The sequence below is a fragment of the Haemaphysalis longicornis genome, unplaced genomic scaffold, assembly GCF_048455015.1.
Source record: "Haemaphysalis longicornis isolate Haplotype H1 unplaced genomic scaffold, Haemaphysalis longicornis Haplotype H1 scaffold_5, whole genome shotgun sequence".
NCBI lineage: Eukaryota > Metazoa > Arthropoda > Arachnida > Ixodida > Ixodidae > Haemaphysalis > Haemaphysalis longicornis.
In genome coordinates, this window is record NW_027526385.1 from 179,453,524 (window position 1) to 179,458,632 (window position 5,109).

At 49.8% G+C, this 5,109-nt stretch overlaps 1 non-coding gene across 1 annotated transcript; it reads left to right on the top strand.

Annotated features, from left to right (window-relative positions):
• Window positions 1-1,188: 1,188 nt before the first annotated feature.
• LOC144140122 (U4 spliceosomal RNA) lies at window positions 1,189-1,329 on the top strand. The gene has a single exon (XR_013316334.1). It is a non-coding gene; the product is annotated as a U4 spliceosomal RNA (small nuclear RNA).
• The last annotated feature ends 3,780 nt before the right edge of the window (window positions 1,330-5,109 follow it).

Here is a 5,109-nt window from a genome sequence, read left to right on the forward strand (position 1 = left end):
CAACTGGGCGAAGATGCCGCTAGGGCTCACGGGCTCCTTGCCGCCATCTGACGGGGAAGGACCATCTAAACGCTCCCTTTCGTCCCTTTCCCTACCCCAGTTTGCGCAAAATAAAGTTTCCTCATCATCATTAACAAAAACAAATCAACACATAGATCTTTCATTGATTTTATATAATCTCTGATCGGATCGTTCTTCGTGGAGTCCTCGCTCCCATTTCATTTGCAACAACTCATCCGCATGTAACGTGGGTATTACCGATGCCCTGAATATTGTACCATTAGGTCGCCTCTTGGTTGTTTTAATGCTCCCTCTTTTTCATGAACTATGGATGGGTCTCTAAGCAGACTCAGTGCTGAAACGTTTGACGAAGAATTGCATGATCATCTGTTTTGTTGATTTTTTGTACTCTTTAATTGCATTGCATATGTTTGCCCACTCCTGTTGTCTCCAGGCCTGGAAGAGCAGTAATTGTAAATAAATATAATATAATGTCTGCGATATATAATAATTAGAGATATTTACGGTGCCCATATCAAGGTAACGAGTAGTGATGTAGAGGGGCGTTAGGCTTAGAAGGGCAGATAAGGGGCGGGGTGTGGCGATAGCAAGCGATGGCCACCACCCTACTGCCTTGCATGGTTCCGCCGAGCCCGATTTTTAGGTGTACAATCACAGCTCCTTCGAAAGCACCTCAAAACGTTTGTGTAGCATTCCCCGTACGACTTTTGTTCGCAACGTAGTTTTGTTGACTTTGCTTCAAGATGGCCGCTGTTTTGGTTCAAAATGATCGCACCCGCCCCGCGTTTTAAAGAACGATTTCCAGCTGCCTTGGCTTTGTTTTATTCCGTCCTGTTTCATTGGTGGTTGTGTTAAAACGATAATCAAGCCTCCCTTTTTTCTGTTTCACGTGCACAACGCATAACTAAAAACAAAAACAAAAACATCAACCCCCAGGGCTCTAATTTCTAGCTGCTAAGCCAATTATACTATTGCCTTTTATTACAGCACCTTTTTGATAATCTTGTTTAAAAGGTGTATGCCACGGGAACATTTACAGCAGGAAATTGTTCAAAAAGTTGATTTAGGCTGTAAATTACGGCGTAACATTGTCGCGACAGACGGGACTCACCGGCTTCTAAGACGCGGTTTCCCGAGGGGGCTCCCGAAATCTGCACAGGAGTTGTCAGCTTTGCGCAGAGGCAGTGTCGCACCCAATGAGGCCTGGCCGAGGGGCGACTATTGCTAGTTGAAAACTTTTCCCAATACCCCGCCTGGACGACGTGAAATACCGTCGGCCGTGGCAATTTTTGGACGGCCCTACGGGGCCCCATAACGAAATCCAAAATCAGACTTCAAAAATATGGGCCCATCTCCCGGCGAGGGGGACTCGAGTAAATGCGTCGCATAGGGGGTGGGTGTATTGCATTAACGTTTACTGTTTGGGGAGTTGGTGGTAGTGAATGCGTTGTATCAGCAGCTTCTTGACGTAGTTTGAATGAGTCAAGGAAATTTCGTCATTCTTGCGTGTTTCGCTTTGTTTACAAAGCAAGAAACGCAAATGCTTGCGGAGTTGTTAACTAACTGACTGACTGACTGCAACGGCTTACTTTTTTTTTTCAACACAAAAGTGTTTTATTCATGGATACACGCAGATTTCGCTGACGTCATATCCGTCACGGAAGCGACGCCTCTACAATGAAGCAAGCGGCCTTTAAAGCGTGCACTTCTGCACACAGGGTCTTCTTGCGGGGAAGCAACCTTTTTTTTTTGTTGTTTTAAGAAGTTTAAGAAGTTTATTGTAAAAGAGGAAGGTTACATGTGAAGATAAATCCAGACGAGGGTCCCATAGTTGATACTGCACCGGGACCCTCGACTCGACTGCACCGGGACCGGGACTTGCACGAATGCTTTGCTCTGTGGACAGCCAATGCACTCGCCATTTGTACAAGTGCGGCACGCACACACACAGCTGGCTGGCGCCGCATCTTTTCAATGTGCTACGAGTTGTGCCGCGCCTCCGCCAGATGGCGCCACGGGTCCCGCGACCGAGAGAAGACGCAGTGAAACATTCCCCTCGCGAGGGGCATGATCAAATGCAGAGCACTTCCGGGGGCGCACGACGTTAAGCAGTTTGCGTTGCGTTAATGTTGTTGCACTTGTGGCAACTGCTGACGAGAGAGCACTCGTCAGCAGTAATTTGAATGAGTCAACGATATAAGGCGCGTTCGTAGCGTCCCATTTTGTGTCGGCTTTGTGGCGCAGTGGGTAGAGCACCATGTACAGGTCCGCGCAGAAATAAACGGAGCACGGGAGCGGTGGCCGAACTGCATCGCTGCGCCGTGCATGGGCGCCGACGGGAACCATGGAGCGCCGGTCAAAGAGTGTGTTCGCACTGCCCCCGCCGCCCTATCTGATATGTTTAATCACCGCTCTGCTGGCGTGTCATGCTCGGCGAGACGGTCTTCAAAAGACAGCGCTGGGCTATAGAGGGGCGCTGGTTGCACTGCCGCTCGCAGGTATCAGCGGCGACCGAATCCGCTGCTCATGAGCTCGACGAAGCTGCGCGCGCCCGGAAGCGTGCCTTGCTGCACGCTGTAAAGGGCGGCATAAAATGGTAGGCCGCCGTGGTTTGCAATAGCATTTTAATTGCATAGCATATATTAATTGTAAGCCGGCGACAAAATTGTTATGTACAATATAGAAAGCACATTCACAGATATTTTCGTTGTTCGGAAAAAAAAATCTCGCTAATGAGATTTCTTCTTTAATTTTGGGTTTGTCCCAAGCTATTGCTGCCGATCAGTCCAGGTCTGTTCTGAACAAAGGGAAATAAAAAAATTCCATGCGGTGGAAATTCTGCATTACAGAACACCGTAAAGAACAGGTACAATCGTTACAGCGGGCCTCATTGGACGCATATTATTTTGTCGCATTAAAACTGACGTAGTTATTTTTATCGAGCACCTTATATTAGTTAAGAAAGTGTTGCAGATTTAAATAAAACTCCGCATTGAATTAAAAGATGACTTCACCGCATAACCCTAGTGGCTTGCAAAAAAGTACCTTCCAGGCCCCAAAATGACCAATGACAGGATAGTGGTCATGACCGATGGCGACCATACTCTTAATTGGTTAATTTGGTACAAAATCTTATGACGGCTATCCTCGTCAGCGTGAGTGAAAGGGTTAATGCGACAACCAAATATGCGCCCTATGAGGCACGCTGTAATAGCAGGCAACGATTGCACCTATTCATTACAGGGTTCTGCAATGCAGAATTTCCACCGCATAGACATTTTGTTATTCCCCTTTGTTCAGAACCGAGGTGGACTGACCAGCAGCAAACTCTTGGAACAAACCCAAAATTTAAAAAAAAAAATCTCGGAAGCGAGATTTTTTTTCCGAACAACGAATATGTTTGTGAATGTGCTTTCTATATTGTACATATCAATTCTGTTGCCGGCTTACAATTAATTATATCGCTATGACATGCTATGCCAACCCGCAGCAGCCTACAATTTTATGCCGCCCTTTATAGCGCGCAACAAGGCCCGTTTCCGGGCGTGTGCAGCTTCGTCCAGCTCGTGAGCAGCGGATTCGGTCGCCGCTGATGCCTGCGAGCGGCAGTGCAACCAGCGCCCCTCTATAGCCCAGCGCTGCCTTTTGAAGACCGTCTCGCCGAGCATGACACGCCAGCAGATCGGCGATTAAACATATCAGATAGGGCGGCGGGGGCAGTGCGGACACACTCTTTGACCGGCACTCCATGGTTCCCGTCAGCACCCATACGCGGCGCAGCGATGCAGTTCGGCCACCGCTCCCGTGCTCCGTTTACTTCTGCGCGGACCTGTACATTGCGTTCCGCCCGCAGGGTCGAGGGATCGAAACCGGGCGCCGGATAGTATTTTTTTATATATAGTAGAGACAATGAAGGTGCGGACTACGGACGTCAACGCGGGTGACATCGTGAGTTACTGAAATGCTCTGCATTAAAAAAAAAAGCGAAAACCCCGAGGAGCGAGAAAGTGCCGGGCGCTCGTGAGCGCGTCGCTCGATGCATATAACGATGACTACAACTAGCACAGTGCAAAGCGACGACGTAGCATGTCCTTATGCTCACGTAGAAAGAAATCCTGCAGCTTCGCTACGTTTGAAGCCTTGCGCAACTTATTGCAAGCTTCCCCCCATTTTAAGTGCGAATGCACTTTATAAGCGACCCCAAACCATCCACCGCCGGCGGCGGCGGCGTCCGCAGTCCTCCTCTCTATATATAAAAAAAGCAGCATCCGGCGCCAGGTTTCGATCCGAGGACTTTGCGGCCGCAGCGCGACGCTTTACCGACTAAGCCACGGACGCGACTCTGATATCAGGGTTAGTAACGCGCCTTATATCTTTAACGCATTCAAACTACGTCGTCAGCGGTGTGCGTTGGCGACTCAGCGGCGTTATAGCGGCTTGATAACTGCGTGGTGTACACGTGATACTACAAACCCGATGGAAGAGAAGGCGGCGAGGCGGTGGGCTGCGGGGGCCGAGCGCAAGCGCCGCAAGCGGGCCGACAACCGTGCATTCGCACTTTCACATTCTCCCCCTCGGGGCATTGCGGGGGAATTTCTTTTTTAGATGCGACTGCATCTCATTCACTCGCCTTGTCTGTCCCTCCATACGGCGTTGTTGTTGACTGTCCACACCCCTCCCCCATTCTCCTCGCCGCGCGAGCTGCGCGGCGAGGAGAATGGGGGAGGGGTGTGGACGGTCACCCCTCTCCTCTCCGATAGCGAACACTCTCTCGCGAGGGGCATTTGATTGAATTCGATTGGCTTGGCTTGGTTTGGCTTGGCTTGGCTCGGCTTGGCTTGGATTGAATTGGATTGGATTGGATTAAAGTGGATTGTGTTGGATTGTGTTGCGTCATAGCCGCGCCACGTTGCGTCATAGCCGCGGTCGTTCCAGCACCGGCGTTCCGATTTCCATCGATACGTTGAATGGAGCCTAACAATTCTGCTATCGCCCGCGCAACCGTAACAAGCACCGATCACTGTGATAACAGGAATGCTAGCACCACTGAAGACAAGGCTGCGAAGCGGCGTGAACGTGATGCTGAAC